This window comes from Serinus canaria, chromosome Z, assembly GCF_022539315.1.
Source record: "Serinus canaria isolate serCan28SL12 chromosome Z, serCan2020, whole genome shotgun sequence".
Classification (NCBI taxonomy): Eukaryota; Metazoa; Chordata; class Aves; order Passeriformes; family Fringillidae; genus Serinus; species Serinus canaria.
Window position 1 is genome coordinate 53,090,039 of NC_066343.1, and position 18,379 is coordinate 53,108,417.

The following is an 18,379-nucleotide window of genomic DNA, read 5'->3' on the forward strand; positions in this document are numbered from 1 at the left end:
GTAAATACTTTAAAAGTCTGGCTCTTTGCCCCTTACAGAAACTTCAGCTTAGTTCTTTTACTTTGGTTATCATACATTTTTTCTATACACATATATATTTCAAATTAGGATAAAAAATCCTATGTAATTTTCAATAGCTAATCTGTGACTTCAAGAAACTTGATTTTTTCAAAGGCCAATGTCATTAACTCTGAAAAAGCTACACAAGATGCTCGGAAAGCATCAGTCAAAATGTGGGCTACATTTGCAAAAATAATTGCCATTTTGATAATTTGTATTTTCCCTAGCATACTCTTCAGTCAGAATGTTGGAAAATTTACTACTGGATAAGTACATAAGTAATATCCTGACTGTTGGCCAGAGAATATCCTGGACTTTTTCGGAAAAGTGAACAATCTTTCAGTGCATTAAGTCTTGCTAATGCACAAATTTAAGTGCAAAAAAAGGGAAAGAAATAAACATGGTGGAGAAAAGCCAGCACTCCACACACAAGCTCTGAACTAGCTACTGCTATTTAGGGAAGTGTTTGCAAAGTTTTAATGAACAAGTATGGTCCAGAGGCTGTCCAGAAAAGCAATCCCAATACTAAAACAGGACACGATGCCACCACTGAGATCCTTCTTGCGCCTCACATGGTGTACTGTGCAGTTTTCGTTCTATGTTAGGCAACAGACACAGAAAAGCCATGCAAGATACAAAGACCTGAGACAAGGAAGACTAAAGCTATGGAACAACTTCCATGTGAAGAATGACTAAATAAATAGGACTCTTTATCCTCAAAAATGGACAACTGATACGAGAAAGTACAGGGGTCTAAGAAATTGTGTGGCCAGGGGAACCTGAGAAAGGAACAACAAGTCTTTCCCAATATGGGCATTGAATAAGTTATGATATCATGTACTGAAAATAAATTATGCATATATTTCCTATTTACAAACCAAACTCAGGTGTGGAATTCCTTTACATGGAATGTTGTAGGTGCCAAAAGTTAATACACGTTGAGTAATAAAAGGATTCACAAAGTGGAAGAAAAATCCCTCAAGAATTATTATATCCAAAATCACAGCCTAAAGATTAAGAGCAGGTTGTGGGGGCCACACAAGAGAGATGTACTTATGTGCTTGCCCTCATGTGCTACACAACTGCTACTCTCAGAACAATAAACTGGACTGATTTTTGGTGTGGTCTTACACAAGATGGGTTACCAAATTACTTTCAGTTCAGGAGATGCAAATCAAAAATTAACAAAAGGAAGTGCTATATCGAAGTACATTCATACAACTTTTATTATATTAATCCCTGTATTATATTAATCCCAGGACTGAACTGAAAGAAACAAAAACTAAGTAGAGAATCATAGCACCACAGCATATCTCCAGTAGTAAAGAATTCATGGGGATCATAGACTCCAACTCTCTTCTCCTCACAGGACTACCCCAAACTAAACCATGTGACCAAGAGAGCTGTGCAGATGCTCCATGAGCTCTGACAGGCACGGAGCTGTGACACTCCCTGGGGAGCCTGTTCCAGTGAAGAGCCTTTCCATAATGCCCAGGGTGAGCTTCTCCTGATGCAGTTTCATTCCATCTGCTCATGCCCAGTCAGCAGCCACAGAGAGAGGGGATCAGCACCAGCCCCTCTGCTTTCCCTCTTGAGGAAGTTGTAGGCTGCCCTGAGGTCACCCCTCAGCCTTCTCCCAGCTGAGCAAACCAAGTGACCTCAGCCACTCATCCCAAGCCTTGCCCTTGAAGTCTGACACTACATTGGCTGCCCTCCTCCCTAGGTATACATGATTCAGATTCAGGTTTAACTATGATTTCACAAATCCATGAACACCATAAGTAATTTCTAGCACATCCTCTAGTTTACTTAGAGTGCTATTCTTTAAAGGAATGGTAGAACAAAGTAATGGTAATAATAATTCCTACTAGCCATGACTTCCAATGCACAGATCAGTGTGCAGACAGGTCAGTTATTTCCTTAGGGCTGTTTTTTCACTTACACCAGAACATAAATCAAGAGGACAATAATTGAAATAATGGATTCTCACTGAAATCAGAATCTGACATCTACATTATTTCCTGCTTTATTCATACCATTTTAAACTTTAGAAAAGCCCCTACAATTTACAGAAATGTTACAAGATGACAGGTTTTGCCATACTGAAGTGTGTCCCAAGATGTGGTTACTAACAGAAGATTAAACATAAAACAGAAAAGATTAACCAAAACTTCTTACTTGGCCCAGCAATCTGTTTTTTCACTTCACTTCCCAAGCATAGGGAAAACCATAAAAAATGCTGCAATGTGCTTAGTCCTGTTTTATTCCTCCACACCTTTCATAAAAGCTCTCTGACCTCATTCAGTATCCCATGTGTACTCCTGATTTAAAACATCATTTCTGTTAGGAGTGTAGGTCTTCTAGAAAAAAAAACTGTCTTCCTACATATTTTTGCATACACTTACAGCAGCCTTCTGCTTAATTCATTAGTTCATCTATTCAACTGGGCAATGATTTCTGGAGGTGGAAAATAGGAAGTAAAATTTTTTCACATTTCTACCCTTCTGATCAATGTACTGTTGAGAATCAATCATCTGTTTCTTGGCTCATACAATCCTAGTTACCTACCAGAAACTTAACTAAAATTAAAAAATACTAATTTATCTGACTACCATAAAAACCACAAAAATGTCTGAAAATCCATTTATTTTCTGTACAATTCAAAACCTTTTAAATTCTTCTTCTACTGCTGCAAACCAAAACAACTTCATGATCCTTTCATGCCTGCAATGCTACATGGTAAGAGAAGAAAAGAAGGGTTAATCCAGTTATACTGCATTTTACAGCTTTAGATGCCTATCAGAAGCTCTCATCTTCCTGTGTGGACTATAAATCCACTTTATCTATATAAGTCTTATGATGTTTTCAACAGTTTCACTGATAATCTCTAAAATACTGAATATTTAATCAAGAGCAAATAATAGAAAAAAGTTATCCTAATACAACCAAAATCAAAAATAGCACAGACAACAGCAAAAAGCCACTGCCACACTTGGTAGGAAGGCTGGAAAATTCAGATCTGTAAGCTTCTTTGCAAATATTTCCTATGATTCACTTCAATCTTTGCTTTTTACTTTGCAAAGCAAATAGCCCAAGTACCACGTAAATGTTATTTGGAAAATGGTTAAGGAGAGTCCACATCCACATTGTGCAAATTAGCAAGTTAAAGAAAATAAAAGGTACAATCTGACCTGCTTTTTAAAGAAAGGCTTACTCTTTAAGTTAATCTAAAAGAAACATTTTTGGAAACATTTTAATAAATATAACTAGTTTCATAAGAGTACACTCATTTAAACATTGATATCTAATTTTTAACTGTCAGCAGGAAGAAGAGAAACTAAATAAAGTGTAAATCTTCAGCTGTGATTTAAAAGAAGGACTGTACATGTTCTATATCAATATTCATGGTATTTTGCAGATCTAATAAAAATAGATCAATTACTCTTCTCATTCCTCTAGCTTTCCTTCTTTCATCCACTGAGACCAGCTCAAGCAATTGGTAGAAACTTAAAAGTATGGCAACATAAATAGACAGTACATCTAAAAATATAATATACTCCCTTCAGTGTATGATTAAGATTATGAAAATGACTGACGTGGAGAACAAGTTTTCTTGGCTGGTATGAGATCAAAGAGTACACAGTTCTCCCTAACGTGCCACTTAGCAAGGTCCTGACCACAAAACTTTAAGTGCCCAAAATGCTTGAAGCATGCTGTATTTCTGTACACTGTGGTCTACAACACAAGTATGTGGGGAGGCAATGTTGAGTACTGAGGAACAATTTTGGAGAAAGACAAAGGAACGTTAATTTATTATTTATTTGTGAGCCAGAGCCTTGACCAAAGAGTAATCTGAACAGCTAAGTGAATATCAGAGAGGCCATGCCTGCAATTTTCCAATATCTTACACAGTAACAAAAACATTCTTTTATAAGCAGCTGCATATAATCAGTGCCCTTTAAGGAAAACAGAAGCAAATTAAGCTTCTACCGTTATTACCATTATTTCTTTATCTGCAAAACAAGGATGTCAGAAGTTATCTACCTTTCTCAGTATATTTCCCAAAGGAAAAATGAAAAATATCAGCATTCTCTGTAGTTAAACTTCTATTTCTGATATAATAATGTAGAAGCAGTATGACAAGGAAAATATAACCACAAAAAGCTCCAAGCTTAATTGCAACCTGCTTGACAGAAAAGACTGAAAAGTCTGTATTAAGAAAAGCCACCAAACCCAGGGTGAATTGAGATTTTAGGTGGCTCACACTCTTTGCAATCCAAATAAAAAATACATCTGAACAAATACTAAACAGGTGTTACTGCTTTACAGGTAAAGCACATAAAGAGCGTTCAGCTCAAGTAGGAATATCACCATCATTTCCTGTCAAACAAGTGTATGTACATATTACACTGGACGTCTCAATAGTTTCAAACCTTGCAGTTTGTAGGGTATACTGCACAAAGAGATTCCCTAGATATTTTCTTATTACTAAAATTTTTCTCTGTAGTTCTCAAGACGTGTATTTCAGTATAAATTTTGCCTGGCTATGCAACAACCCTTAGAACGTTTTTGCTTACTCCACTCCAGTACTTAAATAACAGATAACAGATACACATGGAGCAAAAGTTTACTTCTCATACCACATGACCATGTAGGTCAAGAAACTAAGCAACAACAGGAAAAGAGAGAAAGATTCTCACGTGGATAGAAAAGCACCTAAAAAAATAAAGAAACAAAAGCAATTTCAATTTCACACTGGAGAGACTACCACTGGTTTCCTAAAGGAATTTGTGCTGGGACCTGCACCATTGAACATACTCCAAATGACCTGGAAAAGTGAATGCACAGTGAGACAACAGAGTCTGTGAATGATGATAAGTTATCTGAAGCTGGCTGCGAAGGATGACAGAAGGCCTGTATGAGGCTGGGCAGTAGGTATTAATATAGTCAGTGATATTTAATGTATCACTGACTATATTAATGCAAGAAAAATTATGCACATGTGAAAAAATAACCTGAAATTCCTATAAACATATAAAATGAAGGCCTTTGTGACTCTCATAACCAAGAGTGAAACCCTGGAAGCACAACAGATTGAGCTGACACTTTTTTAGAATTATGTCAGCGTTGTACAAAAAGTGAACTGAGCAAAAGGAATTATTAGAAAAGGACTTGTTATCAAAGCAAAAAGCCCCCTGCAACTGGAAAACTGTAGCTTTCGTCTTCCCATCTCAAAACCAAGACTGAGAAAGTTCAGAAACCAGTCGCAAGGTTAGGTGGTATGCAATCCCTTGTAAATAAAACACCTCTGCTAGGTGTACATACTACTTAATAAAATTTGCATTTTCTATGGAACTCCAAGGACCAGGTTGTTTCTGCTCGCTCCCATCCTGTGTAACATCGTCCAAATACAATCATATAATCAAAACTTTTAAATGACAGGGGATATATAATTTAAATATGCAGGCCAAATACTTTGAGCACTTTAAACTTACTACACAGTAAGTAGTAAGTTACCTCATGAAGTATCCTGAGTGAAATCCCATGACCTAGGTAGTTTTTTGGGTTTTTTCAGGATAACTTCAGCCTCTACCTGGCCTATTTAGATATCACCTACAATGCAGAGCGGCACTACTGCACACTGTGTAGCCACAGAGAGGAAAACTCAAATATGCTGAAACTCTGAGTGACACATAAATTCTTCACTTAGGAAGTTCATTGTCTGCTTAGGCTAGAAATAGCCATGTTCCAATGGCACGACACTACGTTTTCTGAACAAAATGGATTGGTGTTTTATTTTTTGAACCACACTGGAGATGTTTCACAGATAATCTCCATGTTATTCTATCACTTCTTAAAATCTTTTAATCACATTTCAGCTATCAGAACAGCTAGGACAACTCTCTGAGCTGCCAGTCCCTTGATATCCTTTACCCAGGTTATAAAGGTGACAAAAGAGATGGCATTTTATCAGTAAGCACTATTGTCACTCAGACAGCATTGCAACCAAGTTCTGATTGTATTCAGAGACTCTTGGGGGGATCACTGCAAGCACTCATGTTTTCAGACTTTGCTAGCAGAAGCTGAAGGAACACACACAGTGCTACAGGTGTGACAAGAAGCTCCCATCGTGGGTTTCAGCCAGACACGGTCCCAGAGCAAGGGACACAGCCATTACAAGACTGCACCACACAGCAGACAACAAGAAACTACTGAACTACAGAAACCAGTGCTTGCTGCGAGGCAGCTTTAGGGAATGAAGCGGCACTTCTGTTAAAAAAAAGATATTGTAAATAATTTAAAATAATTCAATCTTGTGCATACTGGCTATTGAGTCATTGAAGACTCTCACTCTTAACAGACAGGCTTTCAAAAGGTAAGGCTTTCACCTGGCAATGGTTAGTCTCAAGGCAAGAAATTAGATGTTCAAATTCTGCTGAGATTACACTCTAAAACATTAAAAAAAGTTTCCTTATTTTGTAAAAATGTTTTTATTAGAGAAAGTGAACAACTCCACATATGTTGCAGAGTAGAATTCTGCCTAATAGTTGAACCAAACCACGCAGACTACTTCCACTAGGACTTAAAACCAACAAGCACTAACGAGTATTATTTCCACAGTAAGGTAATGTATAAGCCTCCATGCCTCTTGTGATCTGATTAGTAGGCTATGAAACCACAGAGGAGATCCCCAGACAGAAGTCTGGGACTGGCAAACCAAAATCCACTCATATATGAAACCCAAACAGAAAGAGACTATTTTCTAGTATTTTCATTGTCATCTTTAAAATCAACACACTATTTAATAATCCAGTAATTCCTATTGTATCCACCATCTTGTATGTATTGCCAGAAAAATGGTAATTGAATAATTCTCCTACTGCTTCCATTAAAATAAAAGCTTCTGTTCTTAGCTAAGTTATCTGATGCTACTATCAAGATTTAAAATTTTTATTTACATGTTGCCCAGTATAGAGAAAAAAGAAAACCCAAGCAGTTAAAAATATCACACACGATTACTTTCCTAACAATAGACAATGCAAAATCCTTATAATCATCTTGCCCCATTTGTGTGCTACAACAGCAGAACTGTAGTTAAAAAAAAAAATGAAGAACTTTCTTAAATATTATCAAATTCCAATAAAAATTACCCTCATGACAGCAGTCATCAGCCTCCTAGAAATCTCACCACATGCATACACTCAAATCCTGTGTGATTGGCAGGCTTCCCGTGCTTTTCTAATGCTCTACTGTGGAACAGTGGGAAGTCAGTTAGAGCTTCAAAAAATCTACCCTGAAACAAATGGGAACCTTTCCATTAATTCCACTGGGCTCTGGTTCAGACTGGTTAAGCATCAGCAGTAACAAACAAGGAATTTACACCCTACCAACTCCTCTTAATCAAATAAATGAAGCTAAATTCCCCTTTATCCATACAGTTCAGTAGACACAAAGTGTTTTCCACAAAACAGTCATATGAAAGGCTTTTTGCTGTAAATTTTTGTTGTTGCAAATTTGCATTTACAACAATCACTTCTGGCAACAACGCATAAGCTTTAATCAACTCCTCAAATAAAAGTGATTCTGAAATCAAAACAAAAGTGCCAATACATGATTTACCAATTCTTAAAAGAAAGAGTTTAAGAAAATAAGAACACACAATGGCATAAATTACCCAAAAAACTGATCCTTATGGATGAGCAGATGAAAATGAATTCCAGAGTAATTTTCCCTGCTCCAAAACCCATACTCTGAAGTTCTAGAAAATCAAAACAGTGTTTACTTAAACATAATTCCCTGCAGCACTGAAACAGCAGAATGAAGGCAGACTTCAGGTAACAGGTAACCAAACACTTGGTCCTTTATATGAACATGGAGCCACACACAGGAACAAAAAATCAAGAAATGAACTATAACTTCACTGCAGTAAAACTCAGGAAGCCACCCAGTAACTCTTCTTTGTGGTTAGCACTGCTTTCCACAACCACATCTTCTGAACTTTCCTCCAACCACATTTTTTCAACTGTCCAATAGTTTCCTCCCTGAGGAAATTCCCAGGCCACACCAAAAGCACTAACCAACTGAGTTATTTTCTTTGTTACAAACAGTTTTGAACAGTGACCTCCCATCTTTCAGGAGAGATTTTTCTCCAGTTCTGTGGAAGTCTGTACTTACATTTCACATCATTTAATAAATACAAATAGTATCAATGACAACACAGAAAATAAGTGATGGCATGTCCAGATGGGTTTGTGTTATTTTGATTTCTATTAATACCAAATTTGTATATAAAACTTTCAATTTATATAAGAAAGTAAGGAAAGTTAGTGGGTACACCATTTGTAATACATTCTCAACATTCTACTATCCTGTAAATCTTACTTCAATGATATACATGTTCTTGAAGCATTCAAGAAGCAAAATATTCTGTAGGCACAGTGTGGTTTTCATTTGCAAGTGATCTGGCCTACAGTTTGACTTGCAGACAGTCTAAAAATATATTAAATCCCAGGTCTCTACATTACACCATAAAAACCAGAACGGTACACAAAAAAATTAAAAAAAATTAAAAAAAAAAAGAAATCCAGATTTCCATTGGTATTTCCTAGTTTTTAAGTATCTGGATCACAGGAAAACAGAAAAGGTTCCAGGAAAGTTTAATGAGGGAACAAAGAACAGGGAAACACCTTTCAGGATACACCATTTCTAGTGAAGGCCACTTCAGCAATTAAAAAATGGTACCATCTATATTGTTTATCTGCACCCGGAATAGAAGTAGTCTGGATCTACAGACTGTGTCAGAAATGCCAATGGATTTTCATTCTGTTTTAATTTCTTTGCTTTATGTTTTCGATCAAGCACAAACATGCTGTACATGAACACTAGATATTTTTTTCCCTTCTAAATTTCAGGAAATAATATAGTGAACGTGATATTATTTATTATATACCCTAGATCACAGTGGTTACAATATAGAGAGAAGTGCAAGTACTACATTTTTCATTTCCACTTATGAATATTAAATCAAGTCTCTTACGTACCCTGAAAATCTGGACTGTCTCTAATGTAGTAATATAATTTATTACTCATTTCCCTAAAATCCTAAACCACTCAGATGGGTCAACTTCTCACCTGCAAGATAAGATTATATTTTCAAATAAAATTTTATTGAGAAGTAAAAAAGCTAAAGGATAAAGGTTACAGTTAATATTTTTTACAGTTGGAAGATAAACCTGGACTTCATATATATTTTATTTATAAACACAAGGCTTTTTGAAATGCCACATTTGTTTGATAACAGCATGAAAACACACGGCTGTTCTCCAAAAATTTATAACTCTCCATTTATAACTTTCTCTCGCCTATGGCTACAGAAGCAGAAAAAGTCTTCAATACAAGTAGAAAAGAATTCCCCAAGCAAAGTTCTCCCTTGACCATAACAGAAAACTTTGCACTGTGTTTCTCATGGATGAACTATAAATTTGTTGGTGCTATACTGCAAGTTTAGTTTGAGCATTTTATACAAGGGAAACTTCATGACAAGAATTACCTTTTGCTAGACTTGATTCTGTGGAGAGGCCTGTCAGTTACTTTTCATCAAGAAATGCAAGAGACAAAGCAAACTCCAGAAGGAGTTTTAAGAATTTCTCCCTATTGCTTTGGCAAAGAGCCTACTGTTATCTTAGCATGAACACAATTCATATTCCTCCAGCAACTGATTCAGCTTGTGAATTTGGCTCCCCTCCAGCAGACAGCTCAGTCAACTGAAGTATAATCAGCTCTGGTGAAAAATGCCAGTCTCATTATGATCCCTTTGATACTCTGCAAATTATCATAAGGCCTTTATTGATAACTGCTGAACTTCAGCAAATCTCAGTCAATGAACTCAAAAATGAAATTAGAGTAACTTTTCACAAAAATGCAGTAATTGTTTTTAATTTTGTGATTATAATGGGTAATATTACAAATGTATAGACTTTTCTTTCTTAGGATATATTCTTTCATAGGATATATGATTTGAACCAACTTCATTGTATTGTCTCTGAATTAACTCTTACTTACACGAGTAAAATTTTTGGAAGAGATGGAGAAACAGGCAGAAAAAGAATATTATGGATATTTATCTTAACATTCAAAGCCAAAATTTAGAACTTAATGAATTTAGAACTCACTGTATTTTCAAAAAATACACATAATTTAGCCTCTTCATAAATTTAGACTCTTCATAGTGGAAAAGTTAAATATCAAAGCCACAGCAGGTCATTTAGTGTTTTAAAGAAAGTATATACTAAGAGTATCCTGTTTGGGAACAGACTGTTTTTGTTTAGACACTGCTTGTTGTCCATTAACAAACCTTTAATCCTTATATTCATTAGTGATCCTTAGACTTTTGCCTTCTTATCAAGCACAAAGACAAAAAAATCTCATGGAAATCAAAGCTCAAAATTACAAGGTAGCTTTGAATAGCACTGTTAAATTAAGTAACATTTTCCCTCTTCACTATAAAAAACAAACACTATCAATGTGAGAGCAGAACAAGTTCTTCACAGCTATTTCTAGATCTGCTGCAAATCAGTGGATTGCTGGTTTAGGTGATTGTCTACACTACAGAAAATTCTCCTCACCAGAAGGAACATCTTGCACATATTTTGAAAAGGCTTGAAGTCACACAAGGCACATTCTTCCATCTACATTTTTATGTCTTCACCCAGATAAAGTCAATTCATTTTTGCTTTTCTGCTCATTCTTCTAAAGCCGACAATTTTTCCTTCACATTAGTAGTGAATAAAATACTTATTCTACAGTTTTGTCTGAAAGATAGCTCATAGAAAGGGATTTTTCTATTTCAGTTATAGAAATAGAACTTTTATATTGGCTTATCCCATTTATAAGGTGCATTTCTGAAGCTACACAAGTATTTGTAGCTCTGATGCCTTAATTAATGTGAAAGTTCATGAAAATTTGCCAGAAGGAAGAACAAAAATCTTGGTACAGCCACTTTGAAGTGCAGATGGCTCTGTGAGCTTACAAGACCTTTGCATTTATGTACTTTGTACTGATTCCCCTTTTTTTGAACCATGATGTGTAGAGCAATTATTTCAGCTCAACAAGGAAACTCTGGAAATGTCAAGGGCTCTTCCAACCTACACTGTGACAATGAATTAACAAAGAAATGAAGGGCTTAGCCACTTCACCGAGGAAAGACATTTTGTGACCTTTCGCTGCTTTATGGAAATAATGAGTTTTCTACAAAACTCTGAGTCTTTCTCTTATTTTTATAAAATAAAAACATTTGAGGAATAGCCTTGACCTTAACCTTGGGAGAACAAACAGAATACTGATCTTAAGAAGAGAATGAACCCTGAGACACTGTAACATCTGGACATCAGGTTGACAAGGTGTAGATCTGTGCTGCACACAAATTTAAACAGTGAAGCTCACCTATCTTAATTCACTTAGTTAAATGCTATGAAGATCTAAATCTAGTATTATTACTTCTAATGTCAGTTTTATCACAGCAACATTTGATTGCAAAGGAAAGATTTATACTAGAATACCATATTCAGTCTCTTCCCTTTCAAAATACATATTTACTTAATTTCAAGAGTAGACATTCGAAGCATTCACCTTCTCTTTTAGAACATATTATTTCTTTACAAAAATAGCACACCACATAAACAATTGAGTTAAATCCAGAATCATCAAGGGCAGCAAAAAATCCCAGTGCACATCAGCTAGGTGAATCACTTATTCAGTTACTACATTCTTAGACAACCACAGAATTAAAAAAAATTAAAGTTATTCTAAATAAGAACAAACTTAATATTACAGCCTACAATGCCAAACATCACAAAAAGAGATACAGAAAAATGAAATGTTAAACTTTCATTTCCAATGGGAAAATAAGGGAAACAAAAATCAAAATCTTGCTTTTTCTAGGGAACAAATTTTTACTGATTGTACAGAACTTACAAATTACTGAAAATATATCCTGTTGTGATGGCCTTATATGTGAAACACCCAAACCCCATCTCCATCACTGTAAGGATTCTGTGTTGAAGGTAAAGAGAGCTGAACAGCAAATCTAACAACCTGTGCTCTGTTAAAATTTTTTAGGTTTTTGTCTCAGAGATATTTAATTTGAAAAATATAATCTACCATTTATGTCAAAGCTTGCATAAAAACATAAAATGCTAGCATTATGTTCAAATAATTACAGAAAAGAATGAAGCATAAAGAAGCAGTATAGAGGAATTTCTGTCCTGATGCTTGCATTACACACCTAATCAAGTAACCTAACATTTCTAAATTCTAAAAAGAGATTATCTACATCCTAGAGGAAACATGGGGATTAGTATTTGTGAGGCTCACCAAACATGCAATCCTCTAGTATTAAATACTGCAGGGATGGATGGTTCATGCTGAGATGCAGATGGGCTAAGAGCCAAGGCAATGCAGAACCACAGCCCAAACTTCCTGACAGCAAGAGCTACACCCCAGAAACTCACATAGCTGAGAGTTAAAAGAAAAACACCACTTATCTCTGATGTGAATGGCAGCAGAGGTAGCTGGAACAGCAGCCCCCATCAAGGAGAGGAGCTGAGCTCTGCCCAGAATTGTCAGGTCAGTATAACACGCACTGCATGAAGCGGCTGAGGGATCCAGGGTCCTATGCTGGCAACTCCTGCCTTACAAACTTCCAGGGGGGGTCATTGCAATTTATGATTTTCTTGAAATGGGAAGATGACAGAGTCCAGATGGTCAGCATGCACATGTATAATTTTGCAGAAAAATGGTAATTTGGACAAGCAAAGAACACGTATATGATTTGTCCATTCTTGACCATTCTCCCAGCTGTCACTATGTAAGCTGAGCCAACTAACTTTGCAGGTCAATTTTCTGTAGAATTTTGACTCAAAAGTAGATTCTGGGTCTTAAGCCTGTCACAGACATGGAGTGTATTTATCCCATTCAACACCCATCCAGCACACTCATTCATGCATCTTCTGCTGCCACTGATTAACTCCATTATGACAATTTTTTCCCACTTTCTTTTTCTTTTTTTCCCCTTTTGTTAAATAATTCTGAACAAGCTAGATCATCAGTAATAGAACTGGAAAAGAAGTAACTTCTGTCCTACAAACTCTCAGGAATCATCTTTTACCTAGGCAAATAAATAATAAATGAGACATAGAGGACCCAGGAGCGTGTACTCTTTAATTAAGATGAATCATTTTGGTATATGTATGGATATAATATATAATGCTACAGGCATTATAATGCCATTTTAATGTCCACAAATGACACATCAGTCCCAGAAGAGAAAAGATTTCTCTGTTGTAATATATTATATGTTCATTCTGTATATAGCAGATCTAGCCCTTTATAAGCAATCATTTATTTTGGCAGTTAATAGCGCAACATATGAGGTAATGCCTTCTTTCAAATGTCAAGGAGAGCAATGTAAAAACTGATTAATTTTGCTCTAGGCAAATAAAGGCTTGGAGGAAAATCACAAAATGTTTTTACAAGTTCTCTGTCTTGGATGTCTCCCTCTGAATAGATATATCTTCTAAATAAATTGACTACAATTAGTAATCCACACTGTTATTATGCCTTTGAAGTTTTAGTTTATGGTTAAGTCTGGAATTTTAAATGAATGTAAAAGTTTTTTTCAGCCTAATCCAGTGCAACCCAAAACATATTTATTTTGAATACATCTTTCTAATTTAAATAAATTCAAGTTCTTTTTGAAGAGAAAGTGATGCTACACATGTAGTCTACAAGATTTTGTGAAAGTCACCAAATTTATGAATAAATTTAGCAAGTCAGATTAAAGCTAATACAGTGTGTACTGACAGATTCTGATTAACAACTCTGAATTAAGGGGTACATTTCCTTTCAGCATGTCATTTAGTTTTGATTCTCAAAATAAAATTGCCTTCTGTGGAATATAAAGTTTCAATGCTGCTTCAAGACAGGCCATCTAGCAATGACTGTGGTCAGAAAAAAGTTAGCAGTTAGGGGAATTGAGACTGAAAGCCAGTTGGGTTTTAATTTAGCTGAATCACCAAAACTTGATGAAATGCCATAAGGCTCTTTAAAAGACAGGAGATGTTTCACAATGGAGGAGCTGATGTCATCCGCACAGCTGCCAAACCATACACAACTTGGCTATCTTTTTATTTTTAAGGAAAAACTCAAAAAAATGGGACAAAACAATTTTGTTTCTTTCTCTTCAAATGTATGTAAATCCGTTTTTTTACTTATGCAATTTTAAAGTTACTTTATACATTTTATTTGTGCTTTCTTAACCTATACATTACAGAGAAAATTATACTCTCAATATAATTTCAGCTTTCTGTTTTTAATTTTCTTATTTTACTACTGAATCATTAAAGGTAACAGAAAATGTGGATATTCCAGACCCAAATCTGAAAGATAGTAGATTTTTCATAGCAAATTTATATAACTGTAAACTGTCTAATAAACTACAAGGCTACATTGAGACCAAGCAATTGAGATGTACGTTCACCACTTCTGAAAACAACCAACAGTGTGATGAAGAAACAATCAGAACGACGAAAGCAATGGCTTTTAGCAGGGAGGGAGAGGAGAAATCACTCTGAGGTGATTGGGTCCAGCTCCATCTGCAGAGCTCACCAGACTGGTTTAGGACAGCAAAACCAGTGGCTCAGCCAGAAGATGTGGCTTCCCCTCCTTCCCCGTGGGGTTCTTGTTCCAGAAGCAGCCAGACAGTACTAGGAGGTTTGCCTCCCCTTCTGCCTCCCCTCTTCCAGCCACACACCCTCCTTGCCCCCGCCTTGGGTTGCCACTGGCATCTATCAGCCCCTCCAATGTGCAGATTCAACCCACATTACAGAGGAAAACCAGGCTAGCGAGTTGGGTCAGTTCACAGAGGTATCTAAGAAGTGCCAACAAGAGCATGTGGCTGGGAAAGGGGAGGGGAGAAGGCAAAGCTCATCCCCAGCAGAAACCTGTTGGATCACTTAATCATGTATCATGAAACAGAAACCTCAGGGTTTAATTTCAGAGCCAAAGGAATCAGTCTCACCTGTCCCTCTAAACTCCTTCTAGTCCCAGTCTTTGTGCCAAAATGAGCATTTGGCTATCCAGCACAAATCCAGAGCAGGGGAAAAAACGATTATTAAAATCTGAGCCAGTATCCTGACCTGGTTCATAGCCCAGCTCTGTGAGTAGTTTTGGTGACCCATGAGAAAGGGGAGCAGTGGGGAGGCACTGTGGGAGGCAGAATATCCTCTGTGTCAGCAGCAGCAGCCTACTAGCTTAACTCCATGAAACTACTGCCTCTGCCTGAGTTTCCCAACGTGGTCAGAACTGATCTAGCTAGTGAGTCTAGCTAGTGAGTCCTGAGGCCAGACCCTCCATCTGCTACCAACCACACACTGATCCCCTGCTCTCCATCACACAGCTACAGGGCAGGTTGATTCAGCTCACTGATGTGGTAGAAACCTTTCCTCTTCTTTTGACTGGCTACCCAAAACAATCTGAAAACTGACCTAGCAGAAAAATAATCTTGTTACCTTGTGATTTCTACATCTAACACAAGTGAAGGAGGAAGGATAGAAGAAAGGTAGAGGACAAGCTGGCCATTTTGGCAACAGCTCACCACCAGACTAGCTCTGCAACCCCCAAAGACCACAACCCACCCCTCTCCTCATCCTAGTTTTGGAGATCCCACCCTAGGTTTTCATTCCACTGTATGCTCTTACAATAGTTGCAGGTCTGCACTACAAACCAGATCATTTTGTTAAGAGAAACGCTTGCTTTTAACTCTAACCACTCCACTGGGCTGCCACAAGTCAGAGGGAGGTTATAAGATAAGTCTGTGGCCAGGGAGAGGAATGCCTTTTTTAGCACTAGAGATGGAAAAAAATGAAGTTTAAAACACTGCCCGTGAGTGTCAGACCACAGGAAAGGTTTATATTTGAATGAAGAAAGCCTGCCTTCTGAGAAAGATGATCTACTTGAAGGAGTCAGTGAAATACGACCTAAGTATTTTTTTGTAAAATGGAACTGCAGGCAAACCATTTTACAGTGTTTTTCCTCTTGTGCTCTTTACTGTTAACAAAAGGAGATGTGCAGTACTTGATACAAGACTACTGCAGGGCTACAGTGTTTGCCACTGGACATCAGGTCCTGAGAAAAGGTAAGCAGATGCTGATCAGCAGATTCACCAGATCAGCTGGAGTAATCCGGGCTGATGTTCAGAGATCAGAAACCAGCGCTCAGTCTGAGAAACTAAAAAGTTATACACTGTTACGCCACAAAAGGTAAATAAACACACAGCCCAATGTCAGTGCTAGCAGACCACAGCCGCAGAGATGCTGCTAGCTCTGCCATCAAGACACCATGTCTCACTACTTTAACTTAACTTTATGTTGAATACTTGCCTGTAACAGTTGACTTGTCACTAAACTAATTAACGTCTTTTGCATAAATTCTTCCCTGAAGGAGTGCTTATTTTGGTGTAAAAAATCTGAACAGAACAAACCTCAATTTTCCTGCTTCAGTTAAAAAACCCTATTAATTACATAAGGCATCCCATCATTCATGCTTATATACATATATATAAAATATAAATAAAATCAGTGTTTTCTGATCAAGATGAAGATAAATGCATCTATTAAATAAAACTACATTATGGTGAAAGAATGTATACATTACAGACAAAACCACTCAAGAGTTCAGGAACACTGAACCTGCCCTGAGTGCAGGTAAAATAGTAACTTCATGCTCTACGTGTGTCCAACTACAACAGTATTGTCTTCTCGCCTGATTAACCACAGCAATCTGAAAACTCCTTTTTTAGTTACATTTAACAGAATCTTGATATTTAATTGCCTATTTGCTGTTTTACAGTACTCTGCAAACCCAAAGGCTCGGCTAATCTTCCAGTAGTTATTTCATTTCCTAATTCAAATTTCTATAAAAAAGAAAGTATTAGAATAATAGGAATACTTCATCTGACATCGGATGATTCAGGTGATGTGATTTTTCAAAGCAGGCTAGGACAAGAGCAAAATATGCATAAAGAGGGTAAAAGGTTACACAGGAGTTTAGAAAGAACACAGCAAAACCTGCAAGAGTGTTTTAGCACCATGGGCAAAAGAGTACTCCAATGTCAAAACAGTTAGGACACGGAAACCATAAACAGTCAAGGAAAGAGCAAGACTCCAGAGTGGCACAGTTAATCATTAATCATCTTGGTGAAAAGAAGAGTGCATGGACAATTTAAGATGCTTTAAAAAAAGAAAAAAAAAAAAAAAGGAAACCAACAAAACATAAAGAGAACATGCTGAAAATCTGAAAGTGCTTGTATATTCCAAGTTTTGTGTCTCACTTATCTATCCATAATAGAGACACTAGCATAATTTTTCTAGATATTAACTCTAAACTTATTATTCAGATTCAATAAATGAAAAACAGACAGTAAGTAAAAGTCAGCTGACTTACATACATATCCAATTACTCCTAATAATTCAGACTGCTAAATAGAAATTTTAATCCTTATATGACAAAGCATAATTTCACTAGGAGGCACAAAGTAATTTGCTGAAAGAATAGGCCTTTGCTGAGAAGAGACAGCGAAACTCTATATGGTACATAAGAACGTGTTGGTGAAGAGTTCAGTTTTTGTTTTTAATTACTGCAGTTTTGAAAGGCACATAAAAACATTGTAAATTTACAGGCATGCATATAACTTCCTCTGTTCGTGATTCCTAAAAACCACACCTTATGCAGCATAAGAGTTGCACCTAGTACAGCTTCTGACCCCCAGCACCACTTCTTGCCCACATTTCAGGCAATGCACACAACTAAGGACACGATACAGGTAGCAAACAGTGAATGATCATCAGAGCACATCATCATGGAAGCAGTTTGGGGTCACATTTGCTAAGAGCTCAGGTTCCTGAAAACCTCCTTTGCTTGTCCCCCCTTCTGCTTACTCCAGGAATCTGTCTATTCAAACAACTCAATCACAGGGCATTCCCACAAGTAAAACACAGTCTCTGAAGTAGGCCTGAGAGTACTTCACCAGGGTATAACATTGTACAGGAATCCTATGACTCACTAAGCATATTTTGAAGGGAAATTGGAGTAGCTACACCTTAATTCAATCAGTATGTAAGAACTTATCTGCAGGCAGTGCTGCCCAGTCAGCATTAGATAGGCACAATGTTGTTCCTTCTCAGAAAAGAGTCACAGAACCAGATGTGCATTGCAAAAGGCCATCTTACCCATTTCCATCCAGTCATTGCAGCACAATGTGCAT

At 36.8% G+C, this 18,379-nt stretch overlaps 1 protein-coding gene across 4 annotated transcripts in view; it reads right to left on the bottom strand.

The window, feature by feature from the left end:
• ARSB (arylsulfatase B) overlaps nt 1-18,379 on the bottom strand; it is a 74,577-nt gene that overhangs the window by 17,055 nt on the left and 39,143 nt on the right. The gene's annotated exons all lie outside the window — the stretch shown is intronic.